The sequence below is a fragment of the Oncorhynchus masou genome, unplaced genomic scaffold (assembly GCF_036934945.1).
Source record: "Oncorhynchus masou masou isolate Uvic2021 unplaced genomic scaffold, UVic_Omas_1.1 unplaced_scaffold_769, whole genome shotgun sequence".
In the NCBI taxonomy this organism is placed as follows: Eukaryota; Metazoa; Chordata; class Actinopteri; order Salmoniformes; family Salmonidae; genus Oncorhynchus; species Oncorhynchus masou.
The window spans coordinates 151,800-176,775 of record NW_027014157.1 but is presented as its reverse complement, the minus strand read 5'-3'; the positions used below and the strand labels follow the sequence as shown (position 1 = coordinate 176,775).

The 24,976-nt window shown below is 49.7% G+C and overlaps 1 pseudogene; it reads left to right on the top strand.

Moving 5' to 3' along the window:
* LOC135537415 (tripeptidyl-peptidase 2-like) overlaps window positions 1-24,976 on the top strand; it is a 113,105-nt pseudogene that overhangs the window by 44,191 nt on the left and 43,938 nt on the right.

The window sequence follows — 24,976 nt, the reverse complement described above, 5'->3', positions numbered from 1 at the left end:
GGAGAGGAGAGAGGGACTGGGTTATACTGAGGAGAGGAGAGAGGGACTGGGTTATACTGAGGAGAGGAGAGGGACTGGGTTATACTGAGGAGAGGAGAGGGACTGGGTTATACTGAGGAGAGGAGAGGGACTGGGTTATACTGAGGAGAGGAGAGGGACTGGGTTATACTGAGGAGAGGAGAGGGACTGGGTTATACTGAGGAGAGGAGAGGGACTGGGTTATACTGAGGAGAGGAGAGAGGGACTGGGTTATACTGAGGAGAGGAGAGAGGGACTGGGTTATACTGAGGAGAGGAGAGGGGACTGGGTTATACTGAGGAGAGGAGAGAGGGACTGGGTTATACTGAGGAGAGGAGAGAGGGACTGGGTTATACTGAGGAGAGGAGAGGGACTGGGTTATACTGAGGAGAGGAGAGGGACTGGGTTATACTGAGGAGAGGAGAGAGGGACTGGGTTATACTGAGGAGAGGAGAGAGGGACTGGGTTATACTGAGGAGAGGAGAGAGGGACTGGGTTATACTGAGGAGAGGAGAGAGGGACTGGGTTATACTGAGGAGAGGAGAGGGACTGGGTTATACTGAGGAGAGGAGAGAGGGACTGGGTTATACTGAGGAGAGGAGAGAGGGACTGGGTTATACTGAGGAGAGGAGAGGGACTGGGTTATACTGAGGAGAGGAGAGGGACTGGGTTATACTGAGGAGAGGAGAGGGACTGGGTTATACTGAGGAGAGGAGAGGGACTGGGTTATACTGAGGAGAGGAGAGGGACTGGGTTATACTGAGGAGAGGAGAGGGACTGGGTTATACTGAGGAGAGGAGAGGGACTGGGTTATACTGAGGAGAGGAGAGGGGGACTGGTTTATACAGAGGAGAGGAGAGGGGACTTGGTAATACTGAGGAGAGGAGAGAGGGACTGGGTTATACGGAGGAGAGGAGCGAGGGACTGGGTTATACTGAGGAGGGAGAGGGGGACTGGGTTATACTGAGGAGAGGAGAGGGACTGGGTTATACTGAGGAGAGGAGAGGGGACTGGGTTATACTGAGGAGAGGAGAGAGGGACTGGGTTATACTGAGGAGAGGAGAGGGACTGGGTTATACTGAGGAGAGGAGAGGGGACTGGGTTATACTGAGGAGAGGAGAGAGGGACTGGGTTATACTGAGGAGAGGAGAGAGGGACTGGGTTATACTGAGGAGAGGAGAGAGGGACTGGGTTATACTGAGGAGAGGAGAGAGGGACTGGGTTATACTGAGGAGAGGAGAGAGGGACTGGGTTATACTGAGGAGAGGAGAGAGAGGGACTGGTTTATACTGAGGAGAGGAGAGAGGGGGACTGGGTTATACTGAGGAGAGGAGAGAGGGACTGGGTTATACTGAGGAGAGGAGAGGGGGGGTTATACTGAGGAGAGGAGAGGGACTGGGTTATACTGAGGAGAGGAGAGAGGGACTGGGTTATACTGAGGAGAGGAGAGAGGGACTGGGTTATACTGAGGAGAGGAGAGGGACTGGGTTATACTGAGGAGAGGAGAGGGGACTGGGTTATACTGAGGAGAGGAGAGAGGGACTGGGTTATACTGAGGAGAGGAGAGAGGGACTGGGTTATACTGAGGAGAGGAGAGAGGGACTGGGTTATACTGAGGAGAGGAGAGGGGACTGGGTTATACTGAGGAGAGGGAGGGGGACTGGGTTATACTGAGGAGAGGAGAGAGGGACTGGGTTATACTGAGGAGAGGAGAGGGACTGGGTTATACTGAGGAGAGGAGAGGGACTGGGTTATACTGAGGAGAGGAGAGAGGGACTGGGTTATACTGAGGAGAGGAGAGGGACTGGGTTATACTGAGGAGAGGAGAGGGACTGGGTTATACTGAGGAGAGGAGAGGGACTGGGTTATACTGAGGAGAGGAGAGAGGGGAGGGACTGGGTTATACTGAGGAGAGGAGAGGGGACTGGGTTATACTGAGGAGAGGAGAGGGACTGGGTTATACTGAGGAGAGGAGAGAGGGACTGGGTTATACTGAGGAGAGGAGAGGGACTGGGTTATACTGAGGAGAGGAGAGGGACTGGGTTATACTGAGGAGAGGAGAGAGGGAGAGGGACTGGGTTATACTGAGGAGAGGAGAGGGGGACTGGGTTATACTGAGGAGAGGAGAGGGACTGGGTTATACTGAGGAGAGGAGAGGAGAGAGAGGGACTGGGTTATACTGAGGAGAGGAGAGGGGGACTGGGTTATACTGAGGAGAGGAGAGGGACTGGGTTATACTGAGGAGAGGAGAGGGACTGGGTTATACTGAGGAGAGGAGAGGGACTGGGTTATACTGAGGAGAGGAGAGGGACTGGGTTATACTGAGGAGAGGAGAGGGGGACTGGGTTATACTGAGGAGAGGAGAGGGACTGGGTTATACTGAGGAGAGGAGAGGGGACTGGGTTATACTGAGGAGAGGAGAGGGACTGGGTTATACTGAGGAGAGGAGAGGGGACTGGGTTATACTGAGGAGAGGAGAGGGACTGGGTTATACTGAGGAGAGGAGAGGGGACTGGGTTATACTGAGGAGAGGAGAGGGACTGGGTTATACTGAGGAGAGGAGAGGGGACTGGGTTATACTGAGGAGAGGAGAGGGACTGGGTTATACTGAGGAGAGGAGAGGGACTGGGTTATACTGAGGAGAGGAGAGGGACTGGGTTATACTGAGGAGAGGAGAGGGGACTGGGTTATACTGAGGAGAGGAGAGGGGACTGGGTTATACTGAGGAGAGGAGAGGGACTGGGTTATACTGAGGAGAGGAGAGAGGGACTGGGTTATACTGAGGAGAGGAGAGGGACTGGGTTATACTGAGGAGAGGGACTGGGTTATACTGAGGAGAGGAGAGGGGGACTGGGTTATACTGAGGAGAGGAGAGGGACTGGGTTATACTGAGGAGAGGAGAGGGACTGGGTTATACTGAGGAGAGGAGAGGGACTGGGTTATACTGAGGAGAGGGACTGGGTTATACTGAGGAGAGGAGAGGGGACTGGGTTATACTGAGGAGAGGAGAGGGACTGGGTTATACTGAGGAGAGGAGAGGGACTGGGTTATACTGAGGAGAGGAGAGAGGGACTGGGTTATACTGAGGAGAGGAGAGAGGGACTGGGTTATACTGAGGAGAGGAGAGGGACTGGGTTATACTGAGGAGAGGAGAGGGGACTGGGTTATACTGAGGAGAGGAGAGGGACTGGGTTATACTGAGGAGAGGAGAGGGGACTGGGTTATACTGAGGAGAGGAGAGGGACTGGGTTATACTGAGGAGAGGAGAGAGGGACTGGGTTATACTGAGGAGAGGAGAGAGGGACTGGGTTATACTGAGGAGAGGAGAGAGGGACTGGGTTATACTGAGGAGAGGAGAGGGACTGGGTTATACTGAGGAGAGGAGAGAGGGACTGGGTTATACTGAGGAGAGGAGAGGGACTGGGTTATACTGAGGAGAGGAGAGGGACTGGGTTATACTGAGGAGAGGAGAGGGGACTGGGTTATACTGAGGAGAGGAGAGGGACTGGGTTATACTGAGGAGAGGAGAGAGGGACTGGGTTATACTGAGGAGAGGAGAGGGACTGGGTTATACTGAGGAGAGGAGAGAGGGACTGGGTTATACTGAGGAGAGGAGAGGGACTGGGTTATACTGAGGAGAGGAGAGGGACTGGGTTATACTGAGGAGAGGAGAGGGACTGGGTTATACTGAGGAGAGGAGAGGGACTGGGTTATACTGAGGAGAGGAGAGGGACTGGGTTATACTGAGGAGAGGAGAGGGACTGGGTTATACTGAGGAGAGGAGAGGGACTGGGTTATACTGAGGAGAGGAGAGAGGGACTGGGTTATACTGAGGAGAGGAGAGGGACTGGGTTATACTGAGGAGAGGAGAGAGGGACTGGGTTATACTGAGGAGAGGAGAGGGACTGGGTTATACTGAGGAGAGGAGAGGGGACTGGGTTATACTGAGGAGAGGAGAGGGACTGGGTTATACTGAGGAGAGGAGAGGGACTGGGTTATACTGAGGAGAGGAGAGGGACTGGGTTATACTGAGGAGAGGAGAGGGACTGGGTTATACTGAGGAGAGGAGAGAGGGACTGGGTTATACTGAGGAGAGGAGAGGGACTGGGTTATACTGAGGAGAGGAGAGGGACTGGGTTATACTGAGGAGAGGAGAGAGGGACTGGGTTATACTGAGGAGAGGAGAGAGGGACTGGGTTATACTGAGGAGAGGAGAGAGGGACTGGGTTATACTGAGGAGAGGAGAGAGGGACTGGGTTATACTGAGGAGAGGAGAGAGGGACTGGGTTATACTGAGGAGAGGAGAGAGGGACTGGGTTATACTGAGGAGAGGAGAGGGACTGGGTTATACTGAGGAGAGGAGAGAGGGACTGGGTTATACTGAGGAGAGGAGAGAGGGACTGGGTTATACTGAGGAGAGGAGAGGGACTGGGTTATACTGAGGAGAGGAGAGAGGGACTGGGTTATACTGAGGAGAGGAGAGGGACTGGGTTATACTGAGGAGAGGAGAGAGGGACTGGGTTATACTGAGGAGAGGAGAGAGGGACTGGGTTATACTGAGGAGAGGAGAGGGACTGGGTTATACTGAGGAGAGGAGAGAGGGACTGGGTTATACTGAGGAGAGGAGAGAGGGACTGGGTTATACTGAGGAGAGGAGAGAGGGACTGGGTTATACTGAGGAGAGGAGAGGGACTGGGTTATACTGAGGAGAGGAGAGGGACTGGGTTATACTGAGGAGAGGAGAGAGGGACTGGGTTATACTGAGGAGAGGAGAGAGGGACTGGGTTATACTGAGGAGAGGAGAGGGACTGGGTTATACTGAGGAGAGGAGAGAGGGACTGGGTTATACTGAGGAGAGGAGAGGGACTGGGTTATACTGAGGAGAGGAGAGGGACTGGGTTATACTGAGGAGAGGAGAGAGGGACTGGGTTATACTGAGGAGAGGAGAGGGACTGGGTTATACTGAGGAGAGGAGAGGGACTGGGTTATACTGAGGAGAGGAGAGAGGGACTGGGTTATACTGAGGAGAGGAGAGGGACTGGGTTATACTGAGGAGAGGAGAGAGGGACTGGGTTATACTGAGGAGAGGAGAGGGACTGGGTTATACTGAGGAGAGGAGAGGGACTGGGTTATACTGAGGAGAGGAGAGGGACTGGGTTATACTGAGGAGAGGAGGGACTGGGTTATACTGAGGAGAGGAGAGGGACTGGGTTATACTGAGGAGAGGAGAGAGGGACTGGGTTATACTGAGGAGAGGAGAGGGACTGGGTTATACTGAGGAGAGGAGAGGGACTGGGTTATACTGAGGAGAGGAGAGGGGACTGGGTTATACTGAGGAGAGGAGAGGGACTGGGTTATACTGAGGAGAGGAGAGAGGGACTGGGTTATACTGAGGAGAGGAGAGAGGGACTGGGTTATACTGAGGAGAGGAGAGGGACTGGGTTATACTGAGGAGAGGAGAGAGGGACTGGGTTATACTGAGGAGAGGAGAGGGACTGGGTTATACTGAGGAGAGGAGAGGGACTGGGTTATACTGAGGAGAGGAGAGAGGGACTGGGTTATACTGAGGAGAGGAGAGAGGGACTGGGTTATACTGAGGAGAGGAGAGAGGGACTGGGTTATACTGAGGAGAGGAGAGAGAGGGACTGGTTTATACTGAGGAGAGGAGACTGGGTTATACTGAGGAGAGGAGAGAGGGACTGGGTTATACTGAGGAGAGGAGAGGGACTGGGTTATACTGAGGAGAGGAGAGGGACTGGGTTATACTGAGGAGAGGAGAGAGGGACTGGGTTATACTGAGGAGAGGAGAGAGGGACTGGGTTATACTGAGGAGAGGAGAGGGACTGGGTTATACTGAGGAGAGGAGAGGGACTGGGTTATACTGAGGAGAGGAGAGAGGGACTGGGTTATACTGAGGAGAGGAGAGGGACTGGGTTATACTGAGGAGAGGAGAGAGGGACTGGGTTATACTGAGGAGAGGAGAGAGGGACTGGGTTATACTGAGGAGAGGAGAGAGGGACTGGGTTATACTGAGGAGAGGAGAGAGGGACTGGGTTATACTGAGGAGAGGAGAGGGGACTGGGTTATACTGAGGAGAGGAGAGGGACTGGGTTATACTGAGGAGAGGAGAGGGGACTGGGTTATACTGAGGAGAGGAGAGGGACTGGGTTATACTGAGGAGAGGAGAGGGACTGGGTTATACTGAGGAGAGGAGAGGGGACTGGGTTATACTGAGGAGAGGAGAGGGACTGGGTTATACTGAGGAGAGGAGAGGGACTGGGTTATACTGAGGAGAGGAGAGGGACTGGGTTATACTGAGGAGAGGAGAGGGGACTGGGTTATACTGAGGAGAGGAGAGGGACTGGGTTATACTGAGGAGAGGAGAGAGGGACTGGGTTATACTGAGGAGAGGAGAGGGGACTGGGTTATACTGAGGAGAGGAGAGGGGACTGGGTTATACTGAGGAGAGGAGAGGGACTGGGTTATACTGAGGAGAGGAGAGAGGGACTGGGTTATACTGAGGAGAGGAGAGGGACTGGGTTATACTGAGGAGAGGAGAGGGACTGGGTTATACTGAGGAGAGGAGAGAGGGACTGGGTTATACTGAGGAGAGGAGAGAGGGACTGGGTTATACTGAGGAGAGGAGAGAGGGACTGGGTTATACTGAGGAGAGGAGAGGGACTGGGTTATACTGAGGAGAGGAGAGGGACTGGGTTATACTGAGGAGAGGAGAGGGACTGGGTTATACTGAGGAGAGGAGAGGGACTGGGTTATACTGAGGAGAGGAGAGGGACTGGGTTATACTGAGGAGAGGAGAGGGACTGGGTTATACTGAGGAGAGGAGAGAGGGACTGGGTTATACTGAGGAGAGGAGAGAGGGACTGGGTTATACTGAGGAGAGGAGAGAGGGACTGGGTTATACTGAGGAGAGGAGAGGGACTGGGTTATACTGAGGAGAGGAGAGAGGGACTGGGTTATACTGAGGAGAGGAGAGGGACTGGGTTATACTGAGGAGAGGAGAGGGGGACTGGGTTATACTGAGGAGAGGAGAGGGACTGGGTTATACTGAGGAGAGGAGAGGGACTGGGTTATACTGAGGAGAGGAGAGGGACTGGGTTATACTGAGGAGAGGAGAGAGGGACTGGGTTATACTGAGGAGAGGAGAGAGGGACTGGGTTATACTGAGGAGAGAGGGACTGGGTTATACTGAGGAGAGGAGAGAGAGGGACTGGTTTATACTGAGGAGAGGAGAGGGACTGGGTTATACTGAGGAGAGGAGAGGGACTGGGTTATACTGAGGAGAGGAGAGGGGGACTGGGTTATACTGAGGAGAGGAGAGAGGGACTGGGTTATACTGAGGAGAGGAGAGGGACTGGGTTATACTGAGGAGAGGAGAGGGACTGGGTTATACTGAGGAGAGGAGAGAGGGACTGGGTTATACTGAGGAGAGGAGAGAGGGACTGGGTTATACTGAGGAGAGGAGAGGGACTGGGTTATACTGAGGAGAGGAGAGAGGGACTGGGTTATACTGAGGAGAGGAGAGAGGGACTGGGTTATACTGAGGAGAGGAGAGGGGACTGGGTTATACTGAGGAGAGGAGAGGGACTGGGTTATACTGAGGAGAGGAGAGGGGACTGGGTTATACTGAGGAGAGGAGAGGGGACTGGGTTATACTGAGGAGAGGAGAGAGGGACTGGGTTATACTGAGGAGAGGAGAGGGACTGGGTTATACTGAGGAGAGGAGAGAGGGACTGGGTTATACTGAGGAGAGGAGAGGGGACTGGGTTATACTGAGGAGAGAGAGGGGACTGGGTTATACTGAGGAGAGGAGAGGGACTGGGTTATACTGAGGAGAGAGAGAGGGACTGGGTTATACTGAGGAGAGGAGAGGGACTGGGTTATACTGAGGAGAGGAGAGGGACTGGGTTATACTGAGGAGAGGAGAGGGGACTGGGTTATACTGAGGAGAGGAGAGGGACTGGGTTATACTGAGGAGAGGAGAGGGGACTGGGTTATACTGAGGAGAGGAGAGGGACTGGGTTATACTGAGGAGAGGAGAGAGGGACTGGGTTATACTGAGGAGAGGAGAGGGACTGGGTTATACTGAGGAGAGGAGAGGGACTGGGTTATACTGAGGAGAGGAGAGGGACTGGGTTATACTGTGAGGAGAGAGGGACTGGGTTATACTGAGGAGAGGAGAGGGGACTGGGTTATACTGAGGAGAGGAGAGAGGGACTGGGTTATACTGAGGAGAGGAGAGGGACTGGGTTATACTGAGGAGAGGAGAGAGGGACTGGGTTATACTGAGGAGAGGAGAGGGACTGGGTTATACTGAGGAGAGGAGAGAGGGACTGGGTTATACTGAGGAGAGGAGAGGGACTGGGTTATACTGAGGAGAGGAGAGAGGGACTGGGTTATACTGAGGAGAGGAGAGGGACTGGGTTATACTGAGGAGAGGAGAGGGACTGGGTTATACTGAGGAGAGGAGAGGGACTGGGTTATACTGAGGAGAGGAGAGAGGGACTGGGTTATACTGAGGAGAGGAGAGAGGGACTGGGTTATACTGAGGAGAGGAGAGAGGGACTGGGTTATACTGAGGAGAGGAGAGGGACTGGGTTATACTGAGGAGAGGAGAGGGACTGGGTTATACTGAGGAGAGGAGAGAGGGACTGGGTTATACTGAGGAGAGGAGAGGGGACTGGGTTATACTGAGGAGAGGAGAGAGGGACTGGGTTATACTGAGGAGAGGAGAGGGGACTGGGTTATACTGAGGAGAGGAGAGGGGACTGGGTTATACTGAGGAGAGGAGAGGGACTGGGTTATACTGAGGAGAGGAGAGAGGGACTGGGTTATACTGAGGAGAGGAGGGACTGGGTTATACTGAGGAGAGGAGAGGGACTGGGTTATACTGAGGAGAGGAGAGGGGACTGGGTTATACTGAGGAGAGGAGAGGGACTGGGTTATACTGAGGAGAGGAGAGAGGGACTGGGTTATACTGAGGAGAGGAGAGGGACTGGGTTATACTGAGGAGAGGAGAGGGACTGGGTTATACTGAGGAGAGGAGAGGGACTGGGTTATACTGAGGAGAGGAGAGAGGGACTGGGTTATACTGAGGAGAGGAGAGGGGACTGGGTTATACTGAGGAGAGGAGAGGGGACTGGGTTATACTGAGGAGAGAGAGAGGGACTGGGTTATACTGAGGAGAGGAGAGGGACTGGGTTATACTGAGGAGAGGAGAGGGACTGGGTTATACTGAGGAGAGGAGAGGGGACTGGGTTATACTGAGGAGAGGAGAGGGACTGGGTTATACTGAGGAGAGGAGAGAGGGACTGGGTTATACTGAGGAGAGGAGAGAGGGACTGGGTTATACTGAGGAGAGGAGAGGGACTGGGTTATACTGAGGAGAGGAGAGAGGGACTGGGTTATACTGAGGAGAGGAGAGGGACTGGGTTATACTGAGGAGAGGAGAGGGACTGGTTTATACTGAGGAGAGGAGAGGGGACTGGGTTATACTGAGGAGAGGAGAGGGACTGGGTTATACTGAGGAGAGGAGAGAGGGACTGGGTTATACTGAGGAGAGGAGAGGGGACTGGGTTATACTGAGGAGAGGAGAGAGGGACTGGGTTATACTGAGGAGAGAGGGACTGGGTTATACTGAGGAGAGGAGAGAGGGACTGGGTTATACTGAGGAGAGGAGAGAGGGACTGGGTTATACTGAGGAGAGGAGAGAGGGACTGGGTTATACTGAGGAGAGAGGGACTGGGTTATACTGAGGAGAGGAGAGGGACTGGGTTATACTGAGGAGAGGAGAGAGGGACTGGGTTATACTGAGGAGAGGAGAGGGACTGGGTTATACTGAGGAGAGGAGAGGGACTGGGTTATACTGAGGAGAGGAGAGAGGGACTGGGTTATACTGAGGAGAGGAGAGGGACTGGGTTATACTGAGGAGAGGAGAGAGGGGACTGGGTTATACTGAGGAGAGGAGGGGGACTGGGTTATACTGAGGAGAGGAGAGACTGGGGACTGGGTTATACTGAGGAGAGGAGAGAGGGACTGGGTTATACTGAGGAGAGGAGAGAGGGACTGGGTTATACTGAGGAGAGGAGAGGGACTGGGTTATACTGAGGAGAGGAGAGGGGACTGGGTTATACTGAGGAGAGGAGAGAGGGACTGGGTTATACTGAGGAGAGGAGAGAGGGACTGGGTTATACTGAGGAGAGGAGAGAGGGACTGGGTTATACTGAGGAGAGAGGGGTTATACTGAGGAGGGAGAGGGACTGGGTTATACTGAGGAGAGGAGAGGGGACTGGGTTATACTGAGGAGAGGAGAGGGACTGGGTTATACTGAGGAGAGGAGAGGGGACTGGGTTATACTGAGGAGAGGAGAGAGGGACTGGGTTATACTGAGGAGAGGAGAGAGGGACTGGGTTATACTGAGGAGAGGAGAGAGGGACTGGGTTATACTGAGGAGAGGAGAGAGGGACTGGGTTATACTGAGGAGAGGAGAGGGACTGGGTTATACTGAGGAGAGGAGAGGGACTGGGTTATACTGAGGAGAGGAGAGGGGACTGGGTTATACTGAGGAGAGGAGAGGGACTGGGTTATACTGAGGAGAGGAGAGGGACTGGGTTATACTGAGGAGAGGAGAGGGACTGGGTTATACTGAGGAGAGGAGAGGGGACTGGGTTATACTGAGGAGAGGAGAGAGGGACTGGGTTATACTGAGGAGAGGAGAGGGGACTGGGTTATACTGAGGAGAGGAGAGAGGGACTGGGTTATACTGAGGAGAGGAGAGAGGGACTGGGTTATACTGAGGAGAGGAGAGAGGGACTGGGTTATACTGAGGAGAGGAGAGAGGGACTGGGTTATACTGAGGAGAGGAGAGAGGGACTGGGTTATACTGAGGAGAGGAGAGAGGGACTGGGTTATACTGAGGAGAGGAGAGAGGGACTGGGTTATACTGAGGAGAGGAGAGAGGGACTGGGTTATACTGAGGAGAGGAGAGGGACTGGGTTATACTGAGGAGAGGAGAGAGGGACTGGGTTATACTGAGGAGAGGAGAGGGACTGGGTTATACTGAGGAGAGGAGAGAGGGACTGGGTTATACTGAGGAGAGGGACTGGGTTATACTGAGGAGAGGAGAGGGACTGGGTTATACTGAGGAGAGGGACTGGGTTATACTAAGGAGAGGAGAGAGGGACTGGGTTATACTGAGGAGAGGAGAGGGGGACTGGGTTATACTGAGGAGAGGAGAGAGGGACTGGGTTATACTGAGGAGAGGAGAGGGACTGGGTTATACTGAGGAGAGGAGAGAGGGACTGGGTTATACTGAGGAGAGGAGAGAGGGACTGGGTTATACTGAGGAGAGGAGAGAGGGACTGGGTTATACTGAGGAGAGGAGAGGGACTGGGTTATACTGAGGAGAGGAGAGAGGGACTGGGTTATACTGAGGAGAGGAGAGGGACTGGGTTATACTGAGGAGAGGAGAGGGGACTGGGTTATACTGAGGAGAGGAGAGGGACTGGGTTATACTGAGGAGAGGAGAGGGACTGGGTTATACTGAGGAGAGGGAGAGGGGACTGGGTTATACTGAGGAGAGGAGAGGGACTGGGTTATACTGAGGAGAGGAGAGGGACTGGGTTATACTGAGGAGAGGAGAGAGGGACTGGGTTATACTGAGGAGAGGAGAGAGGGACTGGGTTATACTGAGGAGAGGAGAGAGGGACTGGGTTATACTGAGGAGAGGAGAGGGACTGGGTTATACTGAGGAGAGGAGAGAGGGACTGGGTTATACTGAGGAGAGGAGAGGGACTGGGTTATACTGAGGAGAGGAGAGAGGGACTGGGTTATACTGAGGAGAGGAGAGAGGGACTGGGTTATACTGAGGAGAGGAGAGAGGGACTGGGTTATACTGAGGAGAGGAGAGGGGACTGGGTTATACTGAGGAGAGGAGAGAGGGACTGGGTTATACTGAGGAGAGGAGAGGGGGACTGGGTTATACTGAGGAGAGGAGAGAGGGACTGGGTTATACTGAGGAGAGGAGAGAGGGACTGGGTTATACTGAGGAGAGGAGGGGACTGGGTTATACTGAGGAGAGGAGAGAGGGACTGGGTTATACTGAGGAGAGGAGAGGGACTGGGTTATACTGAGGAGAGGAGAGGGACTGGGTTATACTGAGGAGAGGAGAGAGGGACTGGGTTATACTGAGGAGAGGAGAGGGACTGGGTTATACTGAGGAGAGGAGAGAGGGACTGGGTTATACTGAGGAGAGGAGAGGGACTGGGTTATACTGAGGAGAGGAGAGGGACTGGGTTATACTGAGGAGAGGAGAGGGACTGGGTTATACTGAGGAGAGGAGAGAGGGACTGGGTTATACTGAGGAGAGGAGAGAGGGACTGGGTTATACTGAGGAGAGGAGGGGACTGGGTTATACTGAGGAGAGGAGAGAGGGACTGGGTTATACTGAGGAGAGGAGAGAGGGACTGGGTTATACTGAGGAGAGGAGAGGGACTGGGTTATACTGAGGAGAGGAGAGGGACTCTGGGTTATACTGAGGAGAGGAGAGGGACTGGGTTATACTGAGGAGAGAGAGGGACTGGGTTATACTGAGGAGAGGAGAGGGGACTGGGTTATACTGAGGAGAGGAGAGGGACTGGGTTATACTGAGGAGAGGAGAGAGGGACTGGGTTATACTGAGGAGAGGAGAGAGGGACTGGGTTATACTGAGGAGAGAGAGGGACTGGGTTATACTGAGGAGAGGAGAGGGACTGGGTTATACTGAGGAGAGGAGAGAGGGACTGGGTTATACTGAGGAGAGGAGAGGGACTGGGTTATACTGAGGAGAGGAGAGGGACTGGGTTATACTGAGGAGAGGAGAGAGGGACTGGGTTATACTGAGGAGAGGAGAGGGACTGGGTTATACTGAGGAGAGGAGAGAGGGACTGGGTTATACTGAGGAGAGGAGAGGGACTGGGTTATACTGAGGAGAGGAGAGAGGGACTGGGTTATACTGAGGAGAGGAGAGGGACTGGGTTATACTGAGGAGAGGGGGACTGGGTTATACTGAGGAGAGGAGAGGGACTGGGTTATACTGAGGAGAGGAGAGGGACTGGGTTATACTGAGAGAGAGGAGAGGGGGACTGGGTTATACTGAGGAGAGGAGAGAGGGACTGGGTTATACTGAGGAGAGGAGAGGGACTGGGTTATACTGAGGAGAGGAGAGAGGGACTGGGTTATACTGAGGAGAGGAGAGGGACTGGGTTATACTGAGGAGAGGAGAGGGGACTGGGTTATACTGAGGAGAGGAGAGGGACTGGGTTATACTGAGGAGAGGAGAGAGGGACTGGGTTATACTGAGGAGAGGAGAGGGACTGGGTTATACTGAGGAGAGGAGAGGGACTGGGTTATACTGAGGAGAGGAGAGGGACTGGGTTATACTGAGGAGAGGAGAGAGGGACTGGGTTATACTGAGGAGAGGAGAGAGGGACTGGGTTATACTGAGGAGAGGAGAGAGGGACTGGGTTATACTGAGGAGAGGAGAGGGACTGGGTTATACTGAGGAGAGGAGAGAGGGACTGGGTTATACTGAGGAGAGGAGAGAGGGACTGGGTTATACTGAGGAGAGGAGAGAGGGACTGGGTTATACTGAGGAGAGGAGAGAGGGACTGGGTTATACTGAGGAGAGGAGAGGGACTGGGTTATACTGAGGAGAGGAGAGGGGACTGGGTTATACTGAGGAGAGGAGAGAGGGACTGGGTTATACTGAGGAGAGGAGAGGGGACTGGGTTATACTGAGGAGAGGAGAGGGACTGGGTTATACTGAGGAGAGGAGAGAGGGACTGGGTTATACTGAGGAGAGAGGGACTGGGTTATACTGAGGAGAGGAGAGGGACTGGGTTATACTGAGGAGAGGAGAGGGGGACTGGGTTATACTGAGGAGAGGAGAGGGACTGGGTTATACTGAGGAGAGGAGAGGGGACTGGGTTATACTGAGGAGAGGAGAGAGGGACTGGGTTATACTGAGGAGAGGAGAGGGACTGGGTTATACTGAGGAGAGGAGAGAGGGACTGGGTTATACTGAGGAGAGGAGAGAGGGACTGGGTTATACTGAGGAGAGGAGAGGGGACTGGGTTATACTGAGGAGAGGAGAGGGACTGGGTTATACTGAGGAGAGGAGAGGGGACTGGGTTATACTGAGGAGAGGAGAGGGACTGGGTTATACTGAGGAGAGGAGAGAGGGACTGGGTTATACTGAGGAGAGGAGAGGGACTGGGTTATACTGAGGAGAGGAGAGGGGGACTGGGTTATACTGAGGAGAGGAGAGGGACTGGGTTATACTGAGGAGAGGAGAGAGGGACTGGGTTATACTGAGGAGAGGAGAGGGGACTGGGTTATACTGAGGAGAGGAGAGGGACTGGGTTATACTGAGGAGAGGAGAGGGACTGGGTTATACTGAGGAGAGGAGAGGGACTGGGTTATACTGAGGAGAGGAGAGGGACTGGGTTATACTGAGGAGAGGAGAGGGGGACTGGGTTATACTGAGGAGAGGAGAGAGGGACTGGGTTATACTGAGGAGAGGAGAGAGGGACTGGGTTATACTGAGGAGAGAGGGACTGGGTTATACTGAGGAGAGGAGAGAGAGGGACTGGGTTATACTGAGGAGAGGGACTGGGTTATACTGAGGAGAGGAGAGAGGGACTGGGTTATACTGAGGAGAGGAGAGGGGACTGGGTTATACTGAGGAGAGGAGAGAGGGACTGGGTTATACTGAGGAGAGGAGGGGACTGGGTTATACTGAGGAGAGGAGAGAGGGACTGGGTTATACTGAGGAGAGGAGAGGGGACTGGGTTATACTGAGGAGAGGAGAGGGACTGGGTTATACTGAGGAGAGGAGAGAGGGACTGGGTTATACTGAGGAGAGAGGGACTGGGTTATACTGAGGAGAGACTGGGTTATACTGAGGAGAGGAGAGAGGGACTGGGTTATACTGAGGAGAGGAGGGACTGGGTTATACTGAGGAGAGGAGAGGGGACTGGGTTATACTGAGGAGAGGAGAGGGACTGGGTTATACTGAGGAGAGGAGAGGGGACTGGGTTATACTGAGGAGAGGAGAGAGGGACTGGGTTATACTGAGGAGAGGAGAGGGGACTGGGTTATACTGAGGAGAGGAGAGGGACTGGGTTATACTGAGGAGAGGAGAGAGGGACTGGGTTATACTGAGGAGAGGAGAGAGGGACTGGGTTATACTGAGGAGAGGAGAGAGGGACTGGGTTATACTGAGGAGAGGAGAGAGGACTGGGTTATACTGAGGAGAGGAGAGAGGGACTGGGTTATACTGAGGAGAGGAGAGGGACTGGGTTATACTGAGGAGAGGAGAGGGGACTGGGTTATACTGAGGAGAGGAGAGGGGGACTGGGTTATACTGAGGAGAGGAGAGAGACTGGGTTATACTGAGGAGAGGAGAGAGGGACTGGGTTATACTGAGGAGAGGAGAGGGGACTGGGTTATACTGAGGAGAGGAGAGAGGGACTGGGTTATACTGAGGAGAGGAGAGGGGACTGGGTTATACTGAGGAGAGGAGAGGGGACTGGGTTATACTGAGGAGAGGAGAGGGACTGGGTTATACTGAGGAGAGGAGAGGGACTGGGTTATACTGAGGAGAGGAGAGGGACTGGGTTATACTGAGGAGAGGAGAGGGACTGGGTTATACTGAGGAGAGGAGAGGGACTGGGTTATACTGAGGAGAGGAGAGAGGGACTGGGTTATACTGAGGAGAGGAGAGAGGGACTGGGTTATACTGAGGAGAGGAGAGAGGGACTGGGTTATACTGAGGAGAGGAGAGAGGGACTGGGTTATACTGAGGAGAGGAGAGAGGGACTGGGTTATACTGAGGAGAGGAGAGAGGGACTGGGTTATACTGAGGAGAGGAGAGGGGACTGGGTTATACTGAGGAGAGGAGAGAGGGACTGGGTTATACTGAGGAGAGGAGAGGGGACTGGGTTATACTGAGGAGAGGAGAGGGGGACTGGGTTATACTGAGGAGAGGAGAGAGGGACTGGGTTATACTGAGGAGAGGAGAGAGGGACTGGGTTATACTGAGGAGAGGAGAGGGACTGGGTTATACTGAGGAGAGGAGAGGGGACTGGGTTATACTGAGGAGAGGAGAGGGACTGGGTTATACTGAGGAGAGGAGAGAGGGACTGGGTTATACTGAGGAGAGAGAGGGACTGGGTTATACTGAGGAGAGGAGAGGGACTGGGTTATACTGAGGAGAGGGACTGGGTTATACTGAGGAGAGGAGAGAGGGACTGGGTTATACTGAGGAGAGGAGAGGGGACTGGGTTATACTGAGGAGAGGAGAGGGACTGGGTTATACTGAGGAGAGGAGAGGGACTGGGTTATACTGAGGAGAGGAGGAGAGGGACTGGGTTATACTGAGGAGAGGAGAGAGGGACTGGGTTATACTGAGGAGAGGAGAGGGACTGGGTTATACTGAGGAGAGGAGAGGGACTGGGTTATACTGAGGAGAGGAGAGGGGACTGGGTTATACTGAGGAGAGGAGAGGGACTGGGTTATACTGAGGAGAGGAGAGGGACTGGGTTATACTGAGGAGAGGAGAGGGACTGGGTTATACTGAGGAGAGGAGAGGGACTGGGTTATACTGAGGAGAGGAGAGGGACTGGGTTATACTGAGGAGAGGAGAGGGACTGGGTTATACTGAGGAGAGGAGAGGGACTGGGTTATACTGAGGAGAGGAGAGAGGGACTGGGTTATACTGAGGAGAGGAGAGGGACTGGGTTATACTGAGGAGAGGGACTGGGTTATACTGAGGAGAGGAGAGGGACTGGGTTATACTGAGGAGAGGAGAGGGACTGGGTTATACTGAGGAGAGGAGAGGGACTGGGTTATACTGAGGAGAGGAGAGAGGGACTGGGTTATACTGAGGAGAGGAGAGAGGGACTGGGTTATACTGAGGAGAGGGACTGGGTTATACTGAGGAGAGGAGAGGGACTGGGTTATACTGAGGAGAGGAGAGGGACTGGGTTATACTGAGGAGAGGAGAGGGACTGGGTTATACTGAGGAGAGGAGAGAGGGACTGGGTTATACTGAGGAGAGGAGAGGGGGACTGGGTTATACTGAGGAGAGGAGAGAGGGACTGGGTTATACTGAGGAGAGGAGAGAGGGACTGGGTTATACTGAGGAGAGGAGAGGGACTGGGTTATACTGAGGAGAGGAGAGAGGGACTGGGTTATACTGAGGAGAGGAGAGGGACTGGGTTATACTGAGGAGAGAAGAGAGGGACTGGGTTATACTGAGGAGAGGAGAGAGGGACTGGGTTATACTGAGGAGAGGAGAGAGGGACTGGGTTATACTGAGGAGAGGAGAGAGGGACTGGGTTATACTGAGGAGAGGAGAGAGGGACTGGGTTATACTGAGGAGAGGAGAGAGGGACTGGGTTATACTGAGGAGAGGAGAGAGGGACTGGGTTATACTGAGGAGAGGGACTGGGTTATACTGAGGAGAGGAGAGGGACTGGGTTATACTGAGGAGAGGAGAGAGGGACTGGGTTATACTGAGGAGAGGAGAGAGGGACTGGGTTATACTGAGGAGAGGAGAGAGGGACTGGGTTATACTGAGGAGAGGAGAGAGGGACTGGGTTATACTGAGGAGAGGGACTGGGTTATACTGAGGAGAGAGGGACTGGGTTATACTGAGGAGAGGAGAGAGGGACTGGGTTATACTGAGGAGAGGAGAGGGGACTGGGTTATACTGAGGAGAGGAGAGAGGGACTGGGTTATACTGAGGAGAGGAGAGGGACTGGGTTATACTGAGGAGAGGAGAGAGGGACTGGGTTATACTGAGGAGAGGAGAGGGGACTGGGTTATACTGAGGAGAGGAGAGAGGGACTGGGTTATACTGAGGAGAGGGACTGGGTTATACTGAGGAGAGAGGGACTGGGTTATACTGAGGAGAGGAGAGAGGGACTGGGTTATACTGAGGAGAGGAGAGGGACTGGGTTATACTGAGGAGAGGAGAGAGGGACTGGGTTATACTGAGGAGGAGGGGACTGGGTTATACTGAGGAGAGGAGAGGGGACTGGGTTATACTGAGGAGAGGAGAGAGGGACTGGGTTATACTGAGGAGAGGAGAGGGACTGGGTTATACTGAGGAGAGGAGAGGGGACTGGTTTATTCTGAGGAGAGGAGAGGGACTGGGTTATACTGAGGAGAGGGGGACTGGGTTATACTGAGGAGAGGAGAGGGACTGGGTTATACTGAGGAGAGGAGAGGGACTGGGTTATACTGAGGAGAGGAGAGGGACTGGGTTATACTGAGGAGAGGAGAGAGGGACTGGGTTATACTGAGGAGAGGAGAGAGGGACTGGGTTATACTGAGGAGAGGAGAGGGACTGGGTTATACTGAGGAGAGGAGAGAGGGACTGGGTTATACTGAGGAGAGAGGGACTGGGTTATACTGAGGAGAGGAGAGGGACTGGGTTATACTGAGGAGAGGAGAGGGACTGGGTTATACTGAGGAGAGGAGAGAGGGACTGGGTTATACTGAGGAGAGGAGAGGGACTGGGTTATACTGAGGAGAGGAGAGAGGGACTGGGTTATACTGAGGAGAGGAGAGAGGGACTGGGTTATACTGAGGAGAGGAGAGGGGGACTGGGTTATACTGAGGAGAGGAGAGAGGGACTGGGTTATACTGAGGAGAGGAGAGAGGGACTGGGTTATACTGAGGAGAGGAGAGGAGAGGGAGGGATTGGTTTATACTGAGGTGAGGTGAGGAGAGAGAGAGAGAGTGGGACTGGTTTATACTGAGGTGAGAGAGAGAGGGACTGGTTTATACTGAGGTGAGGAGAGGGACTGGGTTATACTGAGGAGAGGAGAGAGGGACTGGGTTATACTGAGGAGAGAGAGAGGGACTGGGTTATACTGAGGAGAGGAGAGAGGGACTGGGTTATACTGAGGAGAGGAGAGGGACTGGGTTATACTGAGGAGAGGAGAGGGGACTGGGTTATACTGAGGAGAGGAGAGGGACTGGGTTATACTGAGGAGAGGAGAGGGACTGGGTTATACTGAGGAGAGGAGAGGGACTGGGTTATACTGAGGAGAGGAGAGAGGGACTGGGTTATACTGAGGAGAGGAGAGAGGGACTGGGTTATACTGAGGAGAGGAGAGAGGGACTGGGTTATACTGAGGAGAGGAGAGAGGGACTGGGTTATACTGAGGAGAGGAGAGAGGGACTGGGTTATACTGAGGAGAGGAGAGAGGGACTGGGTTATACTGAGGAGAGGAGAGGGACTGGGTTATACTGAGGAGAGGAGAGGGACTGGGTTATACTGAGGAGAGGAGAGGGGACTGGGTTATACTGAGGAGAGGAGAGGGACTGGGTTATACTGAGGAGAGGAGAGAGGGACTGGGTTATACTGAGGAGAGGAGAGAGGGACTGGGTTATACTGAGGAGAGGAGAGGGACTGGGTTATACTGAGGAGAGGAGAGGGACTGGGTTATACTGAGGAGAGGAGAGGGACTGGGTTATACTGAGGAGAGGAGAGAGGGACTGGGTTATACTGAGGAGAGGAGAGGGACTGGGTTATACTGAGGAGAGGAGAGAGGGACTGGGTTATACTGAGGAGAGGAGAGGGACTGGGTTATACTGAGGAGAGGAGAGGGGACTGGGTTTATACTGAGGAGAGGAGAGAGGACTGGGTTATACTGAGGAGAGAGAGGGGACTGGTTTATACTGAGGAAGAGGAGAGAGGATGTACTGTTTTAATCCAGTATTGGACCTGAGAGAGAGAGAGAGAGAGAGGGACCTGGAGGGAGAGGATGTCCAGTATTTAATCCAGTATTGGACCTGTTTTGTTTCAGGAAGAGACAGAGAGAGAGGTCCTCTGTTCAGAGTCCCCATTTAATCCAGGACCAGTATTTAATCTAGTATTGGACCTGTTTCAGAGAGAGAGGATGTCCAGTATTTAATCCAGTATTGGACCTGTTTCAGGAAGAGAGAGAGAGGAGGATGTCCAGTATTTAATCCAGTATTGGACCTGTTTCAGAGAGAGAGGAGGATGTCCAGTATTTAATCCAGTATTGGACCTGTTTCAGAGAGAGAGAGAGAGAGGATGTCCAGTATTTAATCCAGTATTGGACCTGTTTCAGAGAGAGAGAGAGGAGGATGTCCAGTATTTAATCCAGTATTGGACCTGTTTCAGGAAGAGAGAGAGAGAGAGAGAGAGAGAGAGGATGTCCAGTATTTAATCTAGTATTGGACCTGTTTCAGAGAGAGAGAGAGGATGTCCAGTATTTAATCCAGTATTGGACCTGTTTCAGGAAGAGAGAGAGAGAGAGAGGAGGATGTCCAGTATTTAATCCAGTATTGGACCTGTTTCAGAGAGAGAGGATGTCCAGTATTTAATCCAGTATTGGACCTGTTTCAGGAAGAGAGAGAGAGAGAGGATGTCCAGTATTTAATCCAGTATTGGACCTGTTTCAGGAAGAGAGAGAGAGAGGATGTCCAGTATTTAATCCAGTATTGGACCTGTTTCAGGAAGAGAGAAGAGAGAGGATGTCCAGTATTTAATCCAGTATTGGACCTGTTTCAGAGAGAGAATATGTCCAGTATTTAATCCAGTATTGGACCTGTTTCAGGAAGAAGAGAGAGAGGATATGTCCAGTATTTAATCCAGTATTGGACCTGTTCAGTACAACAATACTCAGGAAGAGAGAGAGAGATGTCCAGTATTTAATCCAGTATTGGACCTGTTTCAGGAAGAGATCAATAGAGGATGTCCAGTATTTAATCCAGTATTGGACCTGTTTCAGGAAGAGAGAGAAGGAGGATGTCAAGTATTTAATCCAGTATTGGACCTGTTTCAGAGAGAGAATGTCCAGTATTTAATCCAGTATTGAACCTGTTTCAGGAAGAATCAATACTTCCAGTATTTAATCAGTATTGGACCTGTTTCAGGACAACACAATCAATACTGTCCAGTACAATCCAGTATTGGACCTGTTTCAGACAATCAATATGTCAGTATTTAATCCAGTATTGAACCTGTTTCAACACAATCAATATGTCCAGTATTTAATCCAATATTGGACCTGTTTCAGGAAGAACACAATCAATATTTAATCCAGTATTGGACCTGTTTCAGAGAGAGGATGTCCAGTATTTAATCCAGTATTGGACCGGTTTCAAGACAATCATGTCCAGTACAATCAGTATTGGACCTGTTTCAGGAAGAATCAATACTGTCAGTATTTAATCAATTGGACCTGTTTCAGGAAGAACACAATCAATACTGTCCAGTATTTAATCAAGTATTGGACCTGTTTCAGGAAGAGAGAGAAGGATGTCAATATTTAATCCAGTATTGGACCTGTTTCAGGAAGACAATCAATATGTCCAGTACAATCACAATCAATGGACCTTTTTGTTTCAGGTGTGTGGTTATGACAACACAAGCTCTGGCCCTCTGTTCAAGTCCCCATAACTTATATCCAACACAATCAATACTTCTGTACAACACAATCAATACTTCAACACAATCAATACTTCAACACAATCAATACTTCAACACAATCAATACTTCAACACAATCAATACTTCAGTACAATCAATACTTCAGTACAATCAATACTTCTGTACAACACAATCAATACTTCTATACAACACAATCAATACTTCTATACAACACAATCAATACTTCTATACAACACAATCAATACTTCTATACAATCAATACTTCTATACAACACAATCAATACTTCTATACAACACAATCAATACTTCTATACAACACAATCAATACTTCTATACAATCAATACTTCTATACAACACAATCAATACTTCTATACAACACAATCAATACTTTTGTACAGCACAATCAATACTTCTATACAATCAATACTTTTGCACAACACAATCAATACTTCTATACAATCAATACTTCTGCACAACACAATCAATACTTCAACACAATCAATACTTCAACACAATCAATACTTCAGTACAACACAATCAATACTTCAGTACAACACAATCAATACTTCAACACAATCAATACTTCAACACAATCAATACTTCAACACAATCAATACTTCAGTACAACAATCAATACTTCAGTACAACACAATCAATACTTCTGTACAACACAATCAATACTTCTGTACAACACAATCAATACTTCTGTACAACACAATCAATACTTCAGTACAACACAATCAATACTTATATACAATCAATACATCTGTACAACACAATCAATACTTCTATACAACACAATCAATACTTCTATACAATCAATACTTCTGTACAACACAATCAATACTTCTGTACAACACAATCAATACTTTTGTACAGCACAATCAATACTTCTATACAACACAATCAATACTTCTGTACAACACAATCAATACTTCTGTACAACACAATCAATACTTCTATACAATCAATACTTCTGTACAACACAATCAATACTTCTATACAACACAATCAATACTTCTGTACAACACAATCAATACTTCAGTACAACACAATCAATACTTCTGTACAACACAATCAATACTTCTGTACAACACAATCAATACTTCAGTACAACACAATCAATACTTCTGTACAACACAATCAATACTTCTGTACAACACAATCAATACTTCTGTACAACACAATCAATACTTCTGTACAACACAATCAATACTTCAGTACAACAATCAATACTTCCGTACAACACAATCAATACTTCTGTACAACACAATCAATACTTCTATACAACACAATCAATACTTCTGTACAACACAATCAATACTTCTGTACAACACAATCAATACTTCTGTACAACACAATCAATACTTCTGTACAACACAATCAATACTTCAGTACAACACAATCAATACTTCTGTACAACACAATCAATACTTCTGTACAACACAATCAATACTTCAGTACAACAATCAATACTTCCGTACAACACAATCAATACTTCTGTACAACACAATCAATACTTCTGTACAACACAATCAATACTTCTGTACAACACAATCAATACTTCTAAACAACACAATCAATACTTCTAAACAACACAATCAATACTTTTGTACAGCACAATCAATACTTCTGTACAATCAATACTTTTGCACAACACAATCAATACTTCAGTACAACACAATCAATACTTTTGTACAGCACAATCAATACTTCTATACAATCAATACTTTTGCACAACACAATCAATACTTCAATACAATCAATACTTTTGCACAACACAATCAATCCTTCAACACAATCAATACTTCAACACAATCAATACTTCAACACAATCAATACTTCAACACAATCAATACTTCTATACAACACAATCAATACTTCTGTACAACACAATCAATACTTCTGTACAACACAATCAATACATCTGTACAACACAATCAATACTTCAGTACAACACAATCAATACTTCTGTACAACACAATCAATACTTCAGTACAACAATCAATACTTCCGTACAACACAATCAATACTTCTGTACAACACAATCAATACTTCTGCACAATCAATACTTCAGTACAACAATCAATACTTCCGTACAACACAATCAATACTTCTGTACAACACAATCAATACTTCTGTACAACACAATCAATACTTCTGTACAACACAATCAATACTTCTATACAATCAATACTTCAACACAATCAATACTTCAACACAATCAATGCTTCAACACAGTCAATACTTCAACACAATCAATACTTCAGTACAATCAATACTTCAGTACAACACAATCAATACTTCTGTACAACACAATCAATACTTCTATACAACACAATCAATACTTCTGTACAACACAATCAATACTTCTGTACAACACAATCAATACTTCTATACAACACAATCAATACTTCAACACAATCAATACTTCAACACAATCAATACTTCAACACAATCAATACTTCAACACAATCAATACTTCAACACAGTCAATACTTCAACACAGTCAATACTTCTGTACAACACAATCAATACTTCTATACAACACAATCAATACTTCTATACAACACAATCAATACTTCAACACAATCAATACTTCTATACAACACAATCAATACTTCTATACAACACAATCAATACTTCTATACAATCAATACTTCTATACAACACAATCAATACTTCTGTACAATCAATAGTTCTGTACAACACAATCAATACTTCTATACAATCAATACTTCTATATAACACAATCAATACTTCTATACAACACAATCAATACTTCTATACAACACAATCAATACTTCTATACAATCAATATTTCTGTACAACACAATCAATACTTCTGTACAACACAATCAATACTTCTATACAACACAATCAATACTTCTATACAATCAATAGTTCTGGGCAACACAATCAATACTTCTGTACAATCAATAGTTCTGTGTGTGTGACCGTTTGTTTATGAGTGCGTGATTGGTCGGTTTGGGCGGTAAACCGCATGTACCTGGAGGCATCAGGAAACCACACGGTTTTTCAATACCTGTTGAAACTATATATATATATATATATATGTTGTAGATGTTTATTAAAACGTTGATATTTTGGATCTACTTTTCGAAGTAAATGACCTGCAGTCAACTCGGCTCAGTAACTTTAGGCGATTTAAAGAGCGTTTTCCGTTCTGCATTTCACTGGTGACATGACGTTTCATTATGTACCGGTTGTGTTTTGGTTTTTAAAAACGACGCCAGAGACCGGAGCCTTGTGAGTCTGTCGTACAGAACGCGTCAAGTGATCTAATTTACGGGTCGTTCACAACTAAATGAAACTGTTTTAAAATGTGTTGAGTTCAGTAGCTAGTTAGCTATCCAGCTACGTGTTTAGCTTCTTCCTAAATGGGATTTCACATGTACTTGTTAGCATCGCTAACCTTCAGACTACAGAAGCTCCAGTGGGATTTGG